Source organism: Neodiprion pinetum, chromosome 3, assembly GCF_021155775.2.
Source record: "Neodiprion pinetum isolate iyNeoPine1 chromosome 3, iyNeoPine1.2, whole genome shotgun sequence".
Classification (NCBI taxonomy): Eukaryota; Metazoa; Arthropoda; class Insecta; order Hymenoptera; family Diprionidae; genus Neodiprion; species Neodiprion pinetum.
This window is the reverse complement of record NC_060234.1, coordinates 33583726-33606746: the sequence shown is the minus strand read 5'-3', so window position 1 is coordinate 33606746 and position 23021 is coordinate 33583726. Positions and strand designations below refer to the sequence as shown.

The 23021-nt window shown below is 42.2% G+C and overlaps 1 protein-coding gene across 3 annotated transcripts in view; it reads left to right on the top strand.

The window, feature by feature from the left end:
- The first annotated feature begins 477 nt into the window (after positions 1-477).
- LOC124214541 (uncharacterized) overlaps positions 478-23021 on the top strand; it is a 50408-nt gene continuing 27864 nt past the window's right edge. For 2 of the 3 annotated variants that reach the window (XM_046616900.2, XM_046616901.2), the window contains exon 1: positions 478-1250. The gene's annotated coding sequence lies outside the window, so the exon portion shown is untranslated. The remainder of the gene's footprint in view (positions 1251-23021) is intronic. The other variant, XM_069134528.1, reaches the window with a different exon arrangement.

Here is a 23021-nt window from a genome sequence, read left to right as displayed (position 1 = left end):
ATGCGGAACTTAAACCGCGGAAGTTATACCGGGTGTATTATTAGGACAGGCGGCCGCATTTCAGAGGCCTTCACTGCAAGCGCAACGTCATGAAAGCGCTTTTTTTACCACTTTTTTGCGGATGGAAGCAAAGTAAATAAAATAATAATATTTAAGGAAGTTATTAGGCATAAATTTAAGTATATTGAAGAAAATTATTATCAACAAATATTAAAAAATGGTAACACCGGAGCCATTCTGAAATATTAGTATATCATTACCTTTTCTTCCATCCGTAAAAACGGTGCATTTTTTAGGTTTTTACAGTGGTATTACCCCTTAACGTTGCCTACTTCGGCAGCTCGTACTTCCGGAAGTACCGACGAATATTTAAGCCCGATAAGACGAACCGAGCTCGAATAGGCTGGACAAATGGCGCGTGCGCTTCGATACCTGGAAGCTCTTGGGCGAAGTTCAGTCGCGGAAACAACGCGGGCGTGCGAACACGTGTCGATGTCGGTCTCTGGACGATAGACACGAGGGCACCCGAAGCCGAGGTGCACGGGATGAATTGAGGGAAGTCGAGCCCGAAAAAACAGCGTCCACTATTAAACAAGTGTAGTAAAAATGGCCAGCTGACCGGAATGTTTTGCATACATTTGTTTAAATGTTAAATTATCACGAAGCTCGCGCTTTCACGAATAACCATTTCATAACTCTTATGTAGGAAACATGTGAATTCGCAGATTTGAAACCGGAAAACTGTTACAATTAATCGTAATAACCGTGATCTGCGGTTCGGTATTGAATTTGAAAAAACTTTCATTACTCAGTGAGAAATAGTGACGTTGTGAATAAAAGAAATAATTTTTATAGAGTCAGAGAAACGGCTGGAATCTTCACCGAAGCTGCACTAAATTCTGTCCCCCCCCCTCCGCCCTCCTAAAAAAACAGTCTTTTTTTTGTTGTTCGTTTGTTTCTCGTATTTTATTTGAAGGGACAGGATTTTGTGTTCATAGATTAGTAAGAACCAAGCGATTTTTCGTTTAAAGTTGTACAGGGCGAATTAATTACTGCCGATTAATACTTGTGCCTAATCCTTGGAAGTGCGGATTGGAAAATGGATGTTTTGAGCCTCAAGAGGAGCTGGATCGAGGACTGAAAGACCGGCTGGAAGTAATCCGATCCAACGATTTTTTGTTCCTTCATTTTTCTTTCCAACTCTCCAACTTAATTTGTTAAACCACAATGTCAGCTTGATCGCCGTTTAGGTACGTAAATTCAAACCTTTTCACCTTGCGTGTTTATCGTCCCGCTATCTTGACACGTGCACGGGGTATATCAGGGTTAACTCAGCGCTGTACGCACCCACTTCACACTTACAAGTGCATTATTTCATCAACGTTTAATCACTGACTTGATCAGTTCAAGGATTTTCATGAAAATCTGTTTAACCTTAAGATACTCGAGCCAAACGATTAAAGGATTAGTTATTATCCCTTGCCCGCGGGGCATTTGACGTTGAATGATTGAGTTCGTTTATCGACCAGGATCTTCCGATCAAGTAATAGTCTTAAATCCGTCTTACCTTTCTTAACTTTCTAGCGGTTCTAAAACCGGAGGTAATTTACCGAGATCATAAATCCTCGTTATTCACTCAAAACTGATTAAGCCTAGGACCCTACATTATCTGTACGAAAAAAATAACCAACACAGGTGTTACCCCAGAACTTTGTTTGTCGTAGAAGGTTTTTTTTTTCATTCAAAAGCTAAGAGACTGAAGCACAGAATAGTATATGAGAGAAAAACCTAATATTAATTTTTCACCGTGAAAAATTCGATTGAACAAAGTAAGAAAAAATGATTTTAGATTTTAGGTAATCACGTGTAAAGTCCTAGGGTTAATGCGCCAATGACGAGTGACCGATGTATTTTCACAAATTTTAGTTAATTTTCTCGATGTGATTAACGTAGCCTTGAATAAAGAGGATTTATTAAAACAGCTTGCAGTTCTTTAAAATATTCGATTGAGTCAAACTGAGAATCGTGCAGCTGTGTAATAAGTTCTCTTCTATTGACACTTAATCATTTCAATCTGTGTTAACACCGTCATTCTTATCATTTCCACTGTGTCACCAGCCGAAATATCGGTTATTTAAAAAGAGCGTGTTACAGAAAACTTTTCTAATAAAATAACGTTATTAAAAAAATTCTTCGAACCATACGCGACTCCCTTTTAGAAGTTTATCCGTTCCGAAAGAAGTTTCTTTCGAACCAGAAAGGCGCATTCGTTGAAAGAGTTGAACTTTTTACGCCCGTGTCAATATCAGCTATATCAAACGACTGCTTCATGCCATGCCTGAACATGAACGTAATGCAAAAGAGCGATGAGGATCGATGTGCGTGAGCCACAGGGACCCGTAGATCCGTAATACTTGCTCAAATTGCAGACCAGCCGAGTATGTTCGACAATATAACCCGTATCAAACCGAAACAGTTTGCTGATTCATGTTCGCTGAGGCGTTTCTCTCGCCGAATAGCCCGCGGTTTGGTGCTGCACACATTGCAGTGCTGGAGAATCCCGACGAGCTTGAATTATAGGTGACGAAACTGCATTTGCACCTTTAACTTACGACGAACTCTGTTACTGGTTCGGTAGGTGAGGCAAGGGTGCAAAGGTCGAGTGCACTCAATTTTGTAAGTAGAATATGCACCTAGCGTTAGATGATAGTAATTTGGTTGTGCAGATACTGACGCATCGTACAGAAGTTAATTATACCGGTGTAAGTCGCTATTTAAACTTTAATTAAGTTGTATACGTTCTCAATCTGGAGGCTCTATACTAATCCAGTCTAAATTCCGGGAATCTCTTGTTTCCGAGGAGTATTAAAATCCTACAGGTAATTCCCCCAGGGCTTAGCGTGTAGACTTTCAACTGGTTTAATTCGTTGAATCAATTTATTCAACGTACACCTATAATCGGTGTATTTTAACAAGATCACAAGGTCTGTTTCGTATCAGCGGGCGTAAGTACTTTCCATTCCTTAGTTCCAGTTCTCACCATAATCCAAACCACCCTCGCCAAGTTTCCTGTAGTCGAACAAGTGACACAAGCTTCTAGAATCGAATGTACATTCAATTTTTATTGCTAACGCGAATAAAAGCGATTATATTTTATTGCTCTCAGCAACTGCAATCAACTCACATAGAGGTAGCATTTTGTAAAGCAGCAATGATTCTACGGCTACATGCGATCTAAAAGCAAAATAATGGTAATCATTTTCATCCGAAAATTGGCAACGGTCAATAGATGGTTAAATGGATCCTGATTAACATCGTGATTATCCTTGCTTTCGTTTATCAATGCAAATACCTCCGCAATATAATAACATTTACCGAATTTTGAATAAATTTCAGAGATGCCAGCGAATGTTACAGTGATTCACTGTGGTAATTTTTCACTTTTCGTTACATCCCTCACTCTAGTCTTGATTATATCGTCTTTGTCTCTAAGATTTCAGTTTGTTTCCCCCTAACCGCGATACTTCAATCCTAGAAGTTATCAACCGTCCGAAATGGCGAACTTAATCCAAACTCATCATCATGTTGACCTTCTATCCTCAGAAATTGAAACTATCTAGAAGTACGAGGGATTATTTATAGGCGTGCAACTTTCGAGCTTGAGTTGAATTCCTTTACCAAGTTGATGCGAGCGCGGCAACAGCGAGCAAGTCTGAGCTCATATTACGAAAAACTCGACCGGTTCCAGACATTTTTTCACCGACAAGATAGAATAGAAAAAAAAGGAGAAAACGAAAAAACGAAAAAACACTTTACATTTAAATAAGATGCGTTCGTACATTATACGCGTCCACCGGGCAAGAAATACTCGGGTAACGCGGTCGATAATAGATCGTAACAAAGGTCCTGTGAAGGATGGATCGGGACGGGTAAAACATGCAGGACGCCGATTATCCGGGTGATGGATTCACGCCCGTGGCAAAGGCGGTGCGCGCTGCGGGCTGGACCAAAAATCCAAAACTAAAAGGGGCCTTGCCTCATTGTCAGTCGAGTGAATGATTGATCGAAGTGCGTGGCGGCGTTGGAAAGGCAAGAAACCGAACGAGTCTAACGCGTTAAATTAGGCGTTGCAAGTTCATTTGGCAAATGGGTATAAGACGGCGAAGAAGCGGATGTAGCGGAATGTCTGCACGGTTTAAAACGATTCGCGACCCTCGGTAGGTACGTATTGAAATTACTTCGCCTCTCTCCGCTGGGTGGAAAACCTCTTCGCCACCGAATCATTTGGGTAATGAACTTCACTCCCAAGAGTTACACGAGTTGATTGCGGCCGTTTCTTATACCGCTAGAAAGTTTCGGCAGAAACTGTGAGCTTTGCTCATACAGGCCAACGGTTCATCTCCATAGACGGCAAGGATAGTTGCATAAGATTCTGCGTTCCGAATTCTGTCTCCGTGATTCAGCGCAGTTCAACTTGCCAACGCGCATTAATACGAAATTAATTACGCAGAACTACGCACCGCCCCGAAAGTTTAATCAACCCGGATGATCTGAACTGATTGTCATTTCAACGGTTGAGCGTTAGCGAACTTACAGGCTTTAGAAATTCGGACTTATTTTTTCATCTCCCTATTTTCATTCACCACTTCGTCAGAGTCTTTGGTTGGGAAAGCTTTTAGAACGTGTCAAAGTGCGATGAATGTTGATGTTTTTTCTCCGTATCCACGATACATAATTCATTTATATACACGTGCTTGCATGACGCCGCTAAATCAAGGTGAACAGATTTTTATACAACTATGATACTTGATGTGTAATCGGGAACCACAGAACTTTAGGAGTACGATCAATTTTTGTGCATTTATTTAGCAGGATACTAGTTGCAGTGTTGTTGATACCGAACGATAATATGACGATACGAGATCGTTTCTATCCGTCAACAACCCTGAACATTGGTGATTAAAAATCCAATTATTTCTGGATTCTTGTACGCGAGCCGGAGATTATTTGCTCTCTTTACACAATATGTAATATACAAGATTTCGATTACACTGCGAGCTCACAGTGCTGGTTACCTGTAAAGTGGGACTGAACGTTACGTTTACTGTTCAAACAACTAAGTCAACATTGTCGCGCTTATGCGTGGGAATATCGTGAGCTCTCGAAGCTGTTGGAAGGTCTGTACAAAAAAATGTGACCTCGAGGATTCGGGTGAATGGATTTGGAATAGACAATGACCTCGGCACTTCTTCGGATAAAAGGGGACCTGAGAGATAATAATTACTGGACCGTCAAAAAATCCACTAACGATATTCACCTCGCACTGATAATCACAAGCTTGAAGTCCATTATACGATCACGGGTGCCGATAAATTGCGCCCTGTCGAAAGTTCAAATAAAATTCGCGATCGTCGAAACCGTTGAAAATTCACCCTCCAACGCACCAGGCGACACTTCGAATTCGCACTGAATGCCTTTGCCTCAATTACATTCTATCAAACTCTGCCGTTAGGGGTTTTTCCTTTTTCTTTCTTCTTCTTCTTCTTCGTCTCTCACCCCAGTCAGATCGGAGGAAGAAGGATTTCGTAATTACATCTTGTAAATCCTTGGCATCGAACTGTCGTAATTAATGAATTTCACGCGCAAAATCGAGGTTTTTAAATTTGATGGTCAAGTATACCGTATGATTTGTATTGAGAAGAGGGTTCGGGTGAGTTCCGGATGAAATCTTGGATTCTATCTGTCTCTCTGATTTGCGTATTTAGGAAGCCTCGCGCACAGCCGACTGAAAACGTTCTTCGTTACCGGGCTAACAAATCTCTTTTTTCTATATCGATCTGGCGTAGTACGGTTTATGAAAAGTTGGGCACTCGGGGTTTGAGAGATCGCAGACCGATATAACTAAGCCCCGAGTTCGTGTGAGGTTGAGCCACAGTCAAACTGCGATACCGCCTGTTATTTTAACAAAGGAGTTCAAGCTGGGTGACGTAACTTTTGAAAATTGACGAATCGTGGCTGCGCTTGACAGGGTATTTTCGTCTCTGAATACGTATAATGTATAAATGTAAATGAAATGCATGTATTTTTGTTTCGAATTTGAAGTGGATCTACGCCATCCGAGCCACCCGTCTCATCTGCGATACGAAGAGAGAGAAGTAGGTACGGGGATGTTGAAATATTCATGCAGTATGATTCACTTGATTCCCCCAACAAATATCCTGAGATATACATCTCGCATAAAGGTATACAAAATATACTTATGAATAAATAAATAGAATTAATGAAGTATCGTACCTCTGTTACAAATTTAGCGATCTCGCACATTCACGAGGTTTGTCGCGATATCACCTACCGTAAATAGCTGACTATCGTTCCGAAATTAGGGAATAATGTACGCCGACGAACGCGATCGATAGCAATTTGCATTTATCGAGTTTTTTATTTCCGTGAAAGCACGCATATCGCATTCAACTGATTGCGGAGCTTGAAATTGATTCTGGGAACGGTGGGCGTAAATACGTAGCGTTTACTCACATTTACGTGCATACAGCTCTTTCCAGTCCGTACCCGGAGTGGCAGCAAAACGAAGCGAATTGAAGAACGAAATATCCGGCGTGGCTGTAGTTTCCGGCAATTCTTTATACGATCAATGACTTAAGGTAATGAGAGAATCGTAATACGAACCACCGTCATTCGATCTTCTCGACTTTGGACACTCGAGGGATATCTAAGGGGAAAAGTAAATGATAAGAAACGATAGATTTTCATTAAATGCGAGGGAGGTGCAGGATAAAATTTCTTGGGGATACGCCGAGCGGTGCTTCAATCAATTACGTACGTCGCAGTTCGGTATCCGTTAGTTCCACTTGAATGACACTCGCGAATCTAGTTATAAAACGAATTAACAATCGAATTCCGGTGCTGCTTCAATCGCAGGGAGACAAAGGCACGTGTGAATAGACTGGTAAGGGCGTAATTGAAAAACACACTTTACGACAAGTGAAGAAACTAGACCCTCGAAGTTCGCAGTGAATGTATGTGGCGAGTCGACGCTACCTTGTTTCAGCTGAAAGCTGCAGTGCTTATGCATCCCATTTGTGAAATTATCTGCAAAGGAGATACACGAGACGTGAAAAAGCAATCATCGAACCTTCGAGGTTAGGTTAAGTAGAGCGGAACAGGGGCTTTATGCTAAAGTCGAATTTAATAAAAATAGGAACGAGGGAAGAAACTGGGAAATTCTGTTGCCCGTTCCATTCATATAAGCGAAGAACAAGTCACGCAACCGAAAGATATTGGAAACGTTCTTGGACTTTACTACATCCAAACCCATTACGACGATGCAGGAATCAATGGATACACGTATCTACAACTGGCAGCGGCACAAGTTTCGAGAAGATTATGCGAATGAGAAACGGTTTAGCTCTGAGTGAACAGATTACTTTGTCCTAGGTTCTAGCCGTGCCGTAAAACAACCAGAGAGCCATAATTTCCTAATGACATTAAATCGCACGAGATCATTCATCTTGACGCTTAAGTATGTGTAGCTTTCCGCACACCATTCCGGTGATCGTTCGTTACCGAGAGAAAAGTCAAAGACGCGTATCACGTGTCGTTTGATGTGTAGCTTATACCGTCTTAGAACATTCACGGTTTCAAGGGTTTCCATTCTCAAAAACCAGCACGGAACTTTCCCCGCGGCAAATCTCAATACACAGACAAATCGTCAAAGCAGGAATTCAATTTAAGAGAATTCGGCGTAATTCAGTTTCCAGAAAGTAAAGACAACCTCTTTAAGATTGCCGGTCGGAATACTGATCACGTTGCTTCAGCCGGAAATTTTCTTTGTTCAACCATCGCAGTTACTCAAATTCAGCCTGCTCCATCACACGTGTGCATGAAACATCCCTTTAATTAGGAATTTCGCATTGCGGAAGATCGAGATCCTTCGTATTTTATACTTGGCTTTGTCATACCCTGAGGACACTGTTACTTCGTGCACCTTCGGTTAACGATCGTTCATCCACCAGCACGGTATAGTAATAATTTCTATGTAACGCTGTATCGTATGTTGTTACTTAAATGTACTCGACGGTTAAATGATAGAGCAAGATGTCACGCTGTTATGGGTTAAGTATACACATATATCCAACGGTAATGCCATATAAAAGACTTTCCTCAGAGTAAGAACCTCGTATTTTATTGTACTTCTATTGTTAAACGAGAGCCACCCTTATCCCCGAATCGAGTGCAAAATACGTACCGTAGTTTGCATAATAACGGAGGTAAAATAATACAGCCTGACTTCATCCGCCCTCGAAAGGGATAACGCACGACTGGTAACGGGGTGGTCATTATCAAAGTCCTAACCGAGTTACTGGCCTCTCGGACACAAATCTATTCAGTTAACATTCCTTGTTAGGACTTTGTTCGTTCCATCTACCCCGAAGTACTCGTAGTGTGTTTCTAAAATCCTTGCGTATAATAACCGCGTGAGAATTAGTCTCGTCGGGTTTTCCCAGTAGCTTTTTTTTGATAACACATGCGGACAGCCTTCCAAGTTGCACTGTAAAACTTGGCGCGACGTCGAAAGTCGATACGTTATCTACGTCAGTTGAAACTTACCGTCTACGTCTCAGTGGTTGGAGAGTAAGACGATTACGATTGCGACAGTGAGTGTACCTTTTTCTTCCTCTAGAACGGTTACCCGCTGTGACAGTAGCACTAGTTGCCGTGTACAGTAAAATCAGACTTGAGAACGTTTACTCGTATAAAAGAAGTACGAATACTGCAAGAGGTAGGGTAAGTTTAAGCGTAGGTAGAGTGTGCCAGTGGCGTGTAGTGGTAGTAGAAGCATTTTGCAAGCGAGGGGTAGTCTACGACGGAGTACAACCTGTTAAGAGAAAGATAAGAGGTAGAAGTAACGTGCTGCCGAGCAAAACCAGTGTAAAATAATTTCCCCTCGCTCGGGAGTCTAACAGATGGTAAATTTCTCCTGACGGCACACGATAATTATCTCAGCTTAGGATTTTAGCGCGATGAAAATCAAGATCTGTTGCTGTTCTCGTCCGCTACGTGATCGGCGATCGAGTTTGTGAACGTAAAATTTGTTTGACCAAGAACTTGGATTGATTACCGAAAGATCCGCCAATAGGGTGGGCTCAAATAGAAATTGATGCCCCCCTTCCACATTTAAGATACGTGTTCAATCGAGGATGTGTCTATGAGACTCGGTTGATTCTCGTTAATACAATTCACTAGGTAGGTCTGTACTCTTATCGCAATACTGCAGCATTGCTTCTAACGGCACTGTGCTATGAGTGATAAGACGTTGACAATATCGAGAGACAAGTGGATTAAACCGTGCACGAGACGCAGCAAGGTAGTGCAGGATCGAAAGATGGTTAAAGCGGAAGTTGGCTCGGTGGTTGAGAGGATGAAATAAGCTATGGGAACTGTCGTGTACCTGCAATACACCCTCGTCGCGGCAACGTGCTTACGGGGGCTCATTATTGGCGTGGCCGTATTATATTTAACGGTAGAATTTATGATCCAGATATCCATAAAATTTCAGAACCAACGTCTAATTAGCGTCGCGTTTCGTATCGGAAGCCCCGTCGTGTGATTATATACGTCGCGTCATTTTATTGCAGTCACAGTGCCGTGAATAAATCAAACACTCTTCGGTATCGAGATACAAAATGAAGACGATCAAGGTTAGAAGAAGTTTATTCGTTGTTCTTGAAAAGAAAGCGAATGAGAATATTTCATACCCTCTGCACTTGGCTCGCAAAGCGAAGCGTGAAGGCGCTTCAAAAAATATCTGCCTCTTATTTTTCGATAAAAAAAAAAAAAAAAAGCCTCTGCCAAACCTTATCATATCAAAGAAAGGAGCACTAAATTGAAACACAGTTTTAAAAATATTTTTGCTCGTGTTTCTCGGCGGCGTGTTTTTCTTCTCATGTTTTCCTAAAAGTGGGTTTTTCGGTATCTCCGAGACTCGCGTGACCCATTTAATGCCGGTACAGTTCCGGCTGTGCTAAGACTAGGACAAAAGAAAGCAACGTCCAGGAGCTGGCGTAATACCGAAATTCTCCAAGATAATTTATCCCAGCACAACATCCCTAACCTCACTTCGTTACAGTTAGCGGGTCGACCGAATGAGATTGGAACGAAGAAGCATGGCGACGACGAAGCCTTCCTTGAGTACCGAATCCCCGTGGCACAAACAGAAAATTCGTCTACACCGTCGAGATACAATCCTTGCTATCGGCATGCTGGATCAGATCCACGTGAGTTCCGGGTGTATCGGTATTCCATCGAGAATCCATGCTATCTGAAAAACGGATGCCAGGATTCCGCATATCTGATCGTGGGCTATGCTTGATACGGTTACGAAAGAGAATCGCGTAACAGTGAAGCGACCAAGGAGGTGAGAAAAGAGTCCGCGATAAAGAATACCGAGAACGATATTTGGTGGGATTTCATCGTGCGATGCACATGAAACTAAACCGAAATTGAATTGTATATTACCGTTGATATTAGCTGTGAACAAGACTAACTGTAACACAAGTTTAGTCAGTGCGATCCAACTGTTTTAGCTTGCACGGAGCACGCCAATCAACACAGTGCAAGTTTATGATACAGAGGTAAATTTACTTCAGTATTCCCGTGCAGTTCCACCGCTCGGAGGGTAAATTTTAATAAATGGAATCGACGTAACGCGTGATCGAGTTTACGCGGTAAGAGGATCTCTCTAGGGGTGAAAAAGCACCTATCGGAACCGAAAAAAAGTTGTACTTCGTTAATGTTCGCTGGCTGTGAATTTCCAATTAGTCAGATTCGTGTTACCGGCAGTAAGATATCTTGGCTGATCTAATTGCCGCGGCCAATGGAAGCCGTCCTTGGTTTGGAATGTGGTTATTCGCCGCGAGTTTTCAATGCCGAATTATTCGCTGACGGCGCGTGGGGCGTAAATTTTACGATCTTCATTGGCTCGCGTAGCTCCGAAGACGTGGATAAGCTCCTTGTTTCACTCAGTCTCGGGTAGAATCACAGTGTGCGAACTCGAAGGGTGCTTGGACTTGAATTTTTCAAACATTTCGTTTTCCCTCGAGTGCGCGAAATGTCAGAAATATTACTTATGGATAATCCACGCGATTCTCAGTGCGTACGAGTGAGAAAGTGTAGGTACGCGAATGCAGCATGAAAACGAAAAATAACGGCTGTTGTTTGCCGGCATGAATCTGCAGCAGTGCCGAGTGACAGATAAGACAAATCGTTCTCTGATTTAAGAAAAATATTCTTCTAAAATAGCCGTTTCAGCGGGAAGGATGAATCAAAGCTCGATCTATCACCTTCGGCACGGATATCCGATAATCGCTCATACGATGAAATCTTGAAATCCATGCTCTTACAATCTGCTCCAGAAGATATCCATTCGCCTCGCACAGAGAAAAAAAACCTACTACTCGATCAAGATGCGCTACGGAATTTCAAAACAGACATTCTACAACCACATAGAATATTCTAGAAACAAAAATATGCGCCCAACGAACATATCCGACTTGGAAATGAATGTCAGGCACCGAATGTAAGACGTCAAACGGTATCGGGATCAAGTAACAGGCTGAGACTCGTGTCAAGACCATGATTTTTCTCATTCATCTCGACGCTGCAATACCCCAATAATATTACATCGCATCCTGATGCAGCCGATAACCTATCGATCCCGATTGGAGCGTGATACAGGAACGAGATGACGTGTTGTGCGATCAAAATTCTGCCCACGGCGTATATTTCCGAAATGAGTTACCTACTCGGAAGATCGTCTACTTTACGGCTTCCCCGACGATCAGCTATTTCGAATGACGTTAGGCTTGAGCGTGACAGGGGAGTGAAAACCCGTTTGATATCCGATCGCCAATAACACTTGGATAATCTACCGAGAGCATTACGTGCAAGTAAACGCCAATATCTGCTCCCGACATCAAAGGATGTAAACAATTACGCCTATCCTAATTGTAAGTACGAGAGGGAGAATATACCTGATTCCACGTGGAGACCCACGACGAAGTCGGTTATTTTCGCTTCCAGATACGCGCTGTGTAGTTTCAAGGAAAAGATGAAGCACTGCTCAAGAACTTCGCGCAACATTTCAACCCTCGAGGTAATCCCGTCGTCTGTGCAATATTTCCTTCGTTTTTGCTCAGCGCCAATAGTACTTTAAGCTTCCTTTGCTGCGCTTTGTTCCCATTAACCCTTTACGCTGCACACCTCTTGTGTATAAGACTGGAGTCGCTGGTGACCCTAGATCGAAAATCATCGCGTAGAAATGAATATATGAATTCAAATAACTTGAAAAAATTCCAGGATACTCTTTAAGTACTACATTTAAAAGTGAATTGGTTATCTTTGGCAGAAAGGGATTTTGAACATGAAAAAAAATCCATAAAACAATAAAACGTCGGAAAATGGATCATTCTACTCAAAATATCATAACTCACTGAATTTTCAATATGTTGAACTGAAAATTGATTGAGTAATTCTCAAAACACGGATATTTAAGATAAAACATATGGAGGTACCGCGCCATGACAGAAAGATATTTATTCGAGTGAGTGAACTTGAATTTTTGGAAAAAAAATGAATCAACGATTTCACGATATTTCATTATTTATCTTGGATCAAATCTTATTATTTCGGATGTTTTTCACATAGAATTTACGATGAACATGCTACGGGGTCATTTTGACCCAGGTGTGCAGCCTAAGAATTAATCTGATCGAATGAGAAAGAATCCTCAAACCCTGTAGCCCACACCGGCATTCGAAAATTGCACTTTGAATCAATAACGTGTAAACCGCAACAACGACGCACAGAAAACGCGATTTTTTTGCATCTGTACTGGTGGTTGAAAGCCAAGAATATATATATTATATCTTTTTTATCAAAATTCTGACTCTGTGCAGTAACGTATAATTCAATTCAATTACTAAGCGCATATAACAAGGCCGAAATATTTTTACGTACCGTTGTGTTATAACGAATTAATTTAATTCATGCACTATATTTTTCGTTTCTATATGCTGATGTCATTTGTGGCTGAAAAATTTTTCCTTCAATCGGTATTATACGAATGCTTCAATTCGTACTGTGCAGTCGCTAGAATATATACCTGGTACAGGTAATTCGCACAAGATAAAAGAAAAAAAATTATGACAGATTGTACATTCTTGCACCTTGTTTCTAATCACACTTTTTTTCTCCGATCTCGACGTTTGCGATGAAAAATTTATAACTCTGCCACCTCATTCCGTGTCAGGATTATCATGAGGTCAAACCTACGCAACACGTGCACGGAAAAACCAAGTTGCAAGTCACAGCTCTACAATATTCTACAACCTTCACGCTGTCGGAACCCTCCTTCTGCGGCTTTCTTTTTTTGCCACGTTCTCAGTACCGTTAGGTATAAAAATGAATGGCAGATTCAGCACAGTCTAGAAGTGCCTTTCGACAGGAAGTTTGAGGGTTCGGCGGCTTTGCGGTGGAATAAAAATTATGATGATGATGACGTCGATAGCAATAATGATAATAATAATAATAATGATAATAAAAGAATCGTCGAATCGAGGATTTAATTTTTTGAATACGTCAGCACGGAGTCGAGGAGGCATATATACATATTATACTCGCACCGTTTCTCCCTTGATCTTGATGCTCCCCCCTTCAACCGGTCCAGAAATCCTGAATGGAATTTCAAATTCTTTTATTAAACTCTAGACTCGAACCCCTCGCTCGCTGCCCGAGACCGTGACTGCAATCCAGGTTCTTCGTATTGTCCCTTCTAAGCTAAACCTGACAATATCAATCAGCATTTTAGTAATTTTAGTAATCCGACGGAATTTTATCAAAACACCATTATTCACTGGAAACCGATGGCTGAAAGGTGCTTTTATATTATATTACGGACTGCGAATTGATGCGAACTGAAAATTATAGGTACAAAAACCCCTCGATTGAGCGCGGAATTCAATTTATTTTTTCAAATTCAAATCTTACACTACACCGTTGAAGTAAAATAAGAAAATGTCAATATCGCGAAGTTCCGTTTCTGCGCATGGCGGCTGTATCGCCAAATGTGTGCATTGCACGAGAGAGTGAAATAAAGTGAAGCGGGAGAAACGGAGTAAAAAGTATAGAAAGAGGAATGCGAAATTGAAGATCGATCGTTGAAGATCAAGGGTTTGATTTATGCGAGGGAGCCGTAACAATTCGACGAAACGGAAACGATCAAGAATGAATAATTTATGGACCGATGAAAGTTAAACCCGAGCCGGCTTCCGGCAATTACGATATCGCTCGAAGAAGTGACGAATTTACACAAGTTCTTTTTGATCGTACCGACATCGTCCCGGACTCTCAACCCTGGATACGCGAAGCGACTTGTTATGCGGCGGTTCTCGCAGGCGAAGGGAAAAATATTCAATTCCGATTACGCGGCCTTTGTTGAAAGGATACGTTCGTCGTTCCTTGGTAAGATTGAAATTTTCCATCGCGAACTTAACTTTGAAATCTGAATTGAATTTCGGCTCTAAATACGGGGAAATGCGCGCTGCAGTGCTTTATACACACACAATGCGGAGGAGAAAACTAGGCCACCGAGTCCGTATGCCACCTATTTATAGACGTTTCTAGGAGATGTACACGAAACCGAAACTCTTTTACCTCGTGCATACACGTCCGAATCGTACCGACGTCTCTGCGATTCTTCACCGCGAACATTCCGGAAATTCCCGTCTCATGAAAAAGCAGTGAAATTTGGTAAAACGTGCGGATTTACATAGGCGTGTAGAGTGATACTCGATGCCAAGTTCGAGGGATGAGATGTCTCTTCTTCATTTTTTCTCCCCCAACCGGCAAGGTTCGGATGATACAGGATCAAATTGTCTGCACGTACTTGCCGAAAAAACGCGACCGGAAAGCAAATTCAAGACCTTTTTTCTCTTGGGTGTTGATTCAGCAGTTTCGCTACGTGATATTTATTCCTCGATCTTGACACGATCAATCCGCGTTCCGAAGTCAGTGGAACGGAAATGTGTTCAAATCGGGTAGAGCCTACGTAATCGAATCGAGCTTTTCAAACTCGAACGAAAATTGTCCAACCACGGTGTACGAGACATCGGAAGCGTGAAATTTAACGAGCTCGCGGTAAAATTCCGATCGGGCAAAAAAATGTACGTCAATTCATACTTCGCTTATGAAACGAGAAAATTCACATTGGCGTAAAAATAAAACTGACGAACAAAAAGAATTAACTTTCAGGTTTAATTTAGCTGCCCTACGCACCGTTGTACTCGCAATTGTAAGCTACACGCCGCGATTGATACGTCACGTGCAGACAAAATCTGAGAGTGAATTCCTACCTGTTTTGCCATGAGTAGGTCAAGGGGCGGTCGATGACCATGTTCGGTATTCGTGCAAAGCTGCAGCGGCGAGCGCGCCGCATTGATTTTGACGCAACTTGCGATGATTTGACGAGAAAGTACAACAGACAAGGCTTTCACTCCGGGTCCTCGGTCTCTCCGGCATTGATCATGATCGCATTTTCCGAACGCTAACTTCCCTCGGCAGGTTCAAACGGAGCATTGAGTATTGTAGCACGAGAGTTTGCCATTTCCTAACTCGTTAAGTGGGAGTGAAATTTCAAGCGTCGTTTGTCATTAAGGATTCGCAAGTGCGAAGCCCACATTCAACGCACTCGCATGCGTATCTCAGGCACAGATTTTGTGGATTAAATTTGCAGAGACAATGATTTTACCCCGGTGTTCATAGTGAGAGTCGATACCCTGCAGCGGGTCGTTTATACACACAACTGGTGTTTCGGGCCAAAATAAACTCATGAATTTCACTAAGAAAATGATATTTGCAAAGCCCTGTAGGACAACGAACCTGCAATCTTCCAAACTCGCCTCAGTCACGCACTTTGCGACGAAAATTCTGAGGTGTTTAACATGCACGTGTTTATAATTCGCTAGCAGACGCAGGAGAAGAATTGAAAGTAAAAAAATTCAAACGCTATGGAGTATTTATGATCTTTCCCTACGCTGCAGCGATTCGAAAATTTGACGAACGAGTTTGTTAGCTGCGAAAGCGGTGTGCAATGCAGCTGAAAAAGACTGACGGTACGAAAATCGCGATAAAAGATAAAGTTGTCAAGCAAGACACGGTGGTGAAAGACTTAAGGTGACTGACCGCAGGTGAAGAAACGAAGACTGCGGTACGGAAAAAGAAGTGTACTGTCACAGCGAGTGCAGGTATCGATCGTAAGAAGCCGATAATCATGACTAGATCTCGCATTCTATTCATTGTCAGCAAGAGTGAAAGTCGAGGTAAGAGACGTCACGCAGCTCCAAGTCGACGATGTTCCTGCACCCCCGGCGTCATATTCTCAAGGGGATGGCGAGGGTTTGTCAGCGTTTTCACCCCATGCTTGGATTCAAAATATACCGAGGTACACCGAGCGCCGTTGTTAGGCGTGCGACCCGAGCCCTTCAGATGTATAAACACGTCAAGGAGCCGGTGTGGGTGCAACGTAGGAAAGGCGGAAGGCGGTTCGTATCGTGTGACAAAGATAGACCGAAATAGGCCAACGTCCGATTACACGGTTGCACATCGAGCCTACCCCCGATGGCGACCCGGTTGACGTCCTGTCCCGTCGTCGTTACGGTCGATAGGAGTTGAAAATACAGGGCTGAAAAGTCTGGAGATGGGACTGCGAGGAGGGGAGGCGGAACGAAGGGAAAGTGGATGAAAGCTCCAAAGCACACGGAGCACACGGGAGGCAGACGCCGTACCTTGAACCACGTTAGACCCCGTAAATTATGGTGGTAAGGAGCCAGCGGGCTAGCTTGAATTAATCATTCATTCGATCCCCTGGAGCAACGGCACCGCGGCAATATAAGTTATTAAAAACGGTGAAAAGTATGTATATGTCCCATATTTTCCCCCAGGCATGAAGCCCTCAGGCTGCTGGTTGTATCCTGCGTTGACAAATGGATGTATCGTGCATCTGTGAGGATAAAACACACGCTGGTTATATTGGAGAGGAAACAATCTTGTGCTCCATGTTTCGTGTCTCTCTCTCTCTCTCTCTCTCTCTCTCTCTCTCTCTCCTTTTGCCATTTCGGTTTTCATTTCTGATTTCATTTTCTCTTTTCCCAGCCCTCGACCTTACTCTGCACACTCCAGACTACGTGTAGTAACCGTTCAAGTTGTCTTCCGGCGGTGGTCCGAGTTGTTCTTCCGTCGCAAGATTCGGCTGGCTCCGTTTTTCTTTCTTCTTCGAGGAAATTTTGCGCCCTGGTAACTCGTGACGATATTCCACCACTACGCAGCTACGTAGGTACGATACGGATCGGGAGATATCTCCAGATCCAGGCTAAAGGACGTTCTGAGGTCTCCCACAGATTTCGGGGTTCGACCTTTCCGCAAGCCGCGCGATCAACGAAGACTGTTCTTAATTGTCATTTCGCCGGCGCGGCGGCGGCAGCCGAACCATTCGAAAAGACGATTAACTATGGCGTTCTATTTTCTCCCCGGGTCGTTAAATGCAGCCGAGGTCCTAATTCCTTCGCGTCGCGTCGTAAGAATGACATCTGCAGTTTCCCGTTCCGCCAAGAACTGCAACCGCTTTTTTTTCTTGGTGTACAACTTCCTGAGACTTTCTTGTACAACGTGTAAAATATACACGGAGATGAACGGCGAAACGAAGATTATAAATACTTGGAAGCGTTCACATCGAGGCGAATTTTGGTGACGCCATTTCGCGAGGCATTACACGAGCTGGAATCAGATCAGTCCGAGTTTCACGATCCTCAATTTATACTGCGGAATAAAACTTTACTGTCTTCAACGTGATCTGTCGTCTCTTAAGGTTTAAGTATCACGACTGTAATCCTTGAATTCGCAATTGTAATCCGCGCGTATAATTTCGATTGGAAAAGAACTTGTTATACGGAAGACTGGTTGGTGGTCAGGTTCTTCAGATTCTTCGAATCGTCGAAAGCCTCGAAGCGAAATTTTTTTGTAACAAAATTGCAGACAAAGTTCTTTTACATTCTCTGCGTAACGTCGATCCCCGTTTATCCAGCCGAGGCTCCACTAGTTCTATCAAGAAATAGTACAAGTTTCATTACACGTACGTACGAGACCTCTCAAGAGAAAATTGAAACCCCCACGTACAGAATTGTGGGTCTTCGGAGTACCGCGAAACGTCGCGATGCGAGTTTCGACTTTCTACATCAGCGGCAGACGGTTCCTCAAAGTAGAATCGCCGTTACGGCGTTGGTTTCCGGTCTCAGAGCTTAGACTTCAACCGGAAGTGTTTAGCCGCCTGGTGGGCGAACAGCCGTAGAATTCAGCTTCTAATTTCCGACTGAACACAACGCGAAGGCTTATAGAAGGCTCACGTGTTTCTGGATAAAAGCTTTTTCAGCTCCGCAGTCGAGTGATTTTTATTTCTCGGGTTTTCGCTACGTCTTGATTCGGATTTCGCGGAATTTCGACGAAAGAGAAAAAAAATTATTTCAAGACCAGGGTATATGTATAGTGCGTTTAGTTCTTACGGCGGAAAGGAGCAGAACACTTGCATGTAATACAGTGGCGAGAAAGCTCGAAGTATGTGAGTTCGCATATGAGCCAGAGAAATACTGCGAGGGTGTTAAGAGCGTCGTAAAATTTCCTTTTACTACTTTGCAGAGGCAAAATTTACTCCGCAGCATCTCAAACTTCTTAATGTACCTACATGCCTTGTAAAAGGTAGTAATTTGTAGTTCCGGTAGTGCGCGTTTCCGGTTTTGCGTTTAGTAATTTGATCCGCTGGCTGTAATCGTGCTTTTTAGGTATGATATCGATTTTCAACACCACTGCAAAGAGTCAGGTGCGTAAAAATTCAACAGATTACGGGTAAAATTTTGATTACACGTCATGAACCGATCGGTATTCCACTCCATACCAACTGAACGCTGTGAATTTCTATAAAATGCACTGCCGCATGAAGTGTTTTGGAATTTCGATAAATTCATCGATGAATCAAGTCTTCCATCCGAATTACGAAATCGTTAATTTGCCAATATATATAATTCGCAAATATCAGAGACGTTCATAGAATATTTGCGAAATAATTACCCGTAAACAGCTGCTTGGGAACGAACGAGAATTTGTGATGTATACTTTCCACCCAGCTTTTCCTTTGAACGACGTAATTTTCAGAGCCACCTTTGTACCATCATTATAAAATCACTAAGAAATAGGCAGAAATAGGCAACCGTTTCACAGAGGATTTGTCGGAAAATTACCAGAGTGTCTCATTTCGCTATGAGATCCCGGTAAATCTGTCGTGAGCCAGGATTACGCCAAACCAATACTTGTACAAGATTTTTACAACTCCGATCGCGTCACGTATTTCATGCATTATACGAAATCTAAATTCAGCCAAGGAACTAAAGGACTTACACGTCATTTCATCGAGACTACAACGGAAATCCATCAACGGTACTAAGATTCAAACAACGGTACGATCTAAAATGTCAAACGCGCCAGCTTGTTATACTTGAAAGAAAATTGATAAATTTCGGGAGATTCATAATTTTCACCCGAATGTCAGCTTAATGCGATGATTGTTACGAAGAACGGTTAAAATAAAAAGAAGTAAAGAAAAATTGGCAGCGAAAGATTGCGAAAGGAATTCTAGGATATGCAGGTTACCGCAAAAGTTCACGGACCTAATTCCATTCGCTTGATTCAGGTGTATGAAATTTTATCGCCAATTTATAACCAAAAGTTCTCGGAGTTGGAAAAGTTTCACGGCATGTATCTCGGCCAAATCGGCCGAGTGCATAAGCCTGCAAGTATCATCTAATGCGGTCAAGTGATTTCACCGGAATTCTGGAGGATATACGGACAATTGATTTCATATTATATATATAGGTCAGTTCTTGGCCCCGCGAGATGGGGAGGGAAAAAACAGGGAGCGAGGAATATAAAATTTCAACCCGCCAACCGGAAGACAAATCGTTAACCTAAGCTTGGAAAGAGAGCTGACTGTGTATCGTGATTCATAACCGAGGCGAAGCTCTTTCCACGACCCTGGATCCAGATATAGATTTTCACAAATCAATGGCCGATGGAGTAGAATTCATTTTTTACTCTTTCCCCAACTTTTACGGCTATCGAGTCAAATACGTGGATTATTTGAGCCGTGGGTTCACTGCGTGATGCACATGCATGTGAAACAATTGAAATTGAGCTTTAACCATTCGTGGACGCATTATGTGTGCACCGAATATGCTAATTACGTTTAGACAGGATCGTAAAATGAAATACTCGATAAGAATGCGGCACATATAAGAAAGTGACATGGCTTCAGAGGCGTAGAGGAAAGAAGAAAAAAAAATTTTCGTCGAATTTTAATAAGTTTTGCAAAAGTTATAAAGTATGCAGGGCGGTAAATGCTTGAAACTTCTTGGTGTGCTCAAGACCAGATTTAAAAAGTCATATTTATTTTCTGTTACATTAAATCACATGGTCTGAACTTGCGGAGATTTATAATACAAGAGAAAAATTTTGTGTAAAGTGAATTATGCTTGCTCGGCTGGGCAATTAATGTTGAATAAATTCTACGGGCATCCGGCATTGGAAAAGAGGTCATTTTGCTGCTCCCGAACTGACTTTCAGGGGGCGACGAAGATTCGCCAATGGTCACGTTTCCGGAAAATTGCATGCACATATTCACGCAACTGAGCAGATCATGCAATGTGACTATTTTTTCTCTATATCCCGTGAAGTCCCATGAAATCACATCAAGTCCCATGAATTCTTTTTCCTCCATTTTTTTCTTCATGTCCTGCGAAGTCCCGTAAAGTCCCATGAACTCTTTTTTCTCCAATTTTTTCCAAAGGGAAAAATGGCAAGTTTTGAACTGAAAAAGGCAATGAATCGAGGGAGACGCACCAGACGGAAATTCTGAACCCTTTTTGCTACGGGTAAAATTGTTGCCCACAACCTTGAATTTGTTGCAACAATTCTTCTCGCGAGCAATTGACGTAATCATATTTATCGGAACAAAAACTTTCCGTTTGTATTGATTTATCACAGTCAGAACGATGCTTGCACCATTCCTCCTTTAGAAAAATCAATCAGCCCAGTTAGGTATAATTTTCGCATTGGCCATCTCGCTGATGATTTCAGAGTTCGTTGTTCGAGTCGAAGAAAAAGTTTCAGCGGCACGTTTTCGACGCTGGCTACCAGCTAATTGTGAGTCCAGCTCGGTGAAAGCATTTCTGTGTAACTGTACGAGGATAAACAGCTGGAAAGTCAAGACAAAGCTAATGAAATTATTCTTACCGGTTAGTAGTATTTCAAAGGCTTTTCTCGAGATCATTTTTTGTCGTCGACGTGCTTTTTCTCATATAATGGCTATTCACGGGCTTTGTTTTCAATGCCCTCTCTTCTTTACCCGTCGATTGAGGTAATATATTGCATGATTTATATGCCAAAGTTTAAGTCACGCAATCGGCGCGAATTGGATAAATTCAATTTTCAACCACGAACTCAAATTTAGCGCTTCGATTGTGACAAAAAATTTCAGCAATATCAGCAGGGCATCGAAAGATGAAAGCGAAACTTTACCCTCGAATTTCGAACTCGATTATACATGGTGATATCACGACGCCGATTCTTTATTAGAAATTTTATTACAAAAAAAGTTGATAGAGACTCGATCCGTCGGTAAACCCAATAAATCATTGAACCAAAGTGGAAACTTCAGTTCTATAAGAAGCCGAAAATTCTTTCGCCTCGTGATGGACGTGGAATTTGAATAAAGCCGCCCCTCTAGCTGAATCAATTCCTGAGGCTGAAAACCGTGAGCGATACGTTGGTCATTTTCAAACATTTTTTTTTCCCTTTCCCCCGAAAATGTCCCTTTCAGACGAACGGCAAAGAAACGAAACTTTTGGTATAATGCTCCATCGACAAAAACATCTGCTCAGCGATCGAAGCACAAAATCGCGTAAAATATAACCCGAAGAGAAATATCGTTCAAGTTTCTGCAGTTCATCTTACAATCAGATATAAATAATGAACCCCAAAGGAAGCTTAAAATTCAGATTGTCTTCGATTTCTTTTCTTTTTTTTTTTTTTTTGCTGATGCAGCTATCCCGAATTGCTCAAATTCGAAACAAGAACACCGACAATTTTTAGCCACTGGCTTGATGCGCTTTATTCCGAGCTCAAACGATAAGCCGCTTGTACTGATGAGGTTTCGCTTGATCTTCCTCCAAATTAAAATCAATACTAATAATACGAGGTTCGTCAATTCCCGCTAGATTGAAAGGTGAATTGAATAGGAAGAATTTGATCAGTTTCGTCATGTCGGTCATACGGAGAGCTCGTTACAGCGGCTGATGAGTCCTGTCGATGGGGAAAACCGCCCGACTCTATAGGCACACAGTCACGTGTGAAAGGGCCTTTTGTCGCCGCACCCTTGCCTCGCATGTTGCGAATGCGATGTACGTTCCTCCGCTGAATTTCGGGGCAGGTTTTCACGAGCGTACAACTTTCTCATTCATGGCTTATAACAATGTATCAATCCTGGGATTTTTGTTATTCATATATTTTGGCGAGCGTACGTGTTACAAGCGTCGCTTTTAATCAAATTTAACCTCAGGGGAGGAATTTTGGAAAAATTTATTCCCGTGTAAATGAAACCCTGAATTTTTTCTCGCGGAAAGGGATTCGAGAGGACCGATCGCTCGCTAATAATTAATGAAACCGCCGGGCTGATGAAACGTACTCTGTACAGGTAAACTTTGACAGGATGATTTTACCTCAAGCGAAACATGAGCTAACTTTACACGTGTACGCCCTGTTAGGTAAAGTATATTGATTTTAATATTTTTCAAATTTCGTTGACACGTATGTACCTAATGGGAGATTTTGTCGAATAAAACGTGTTGGGA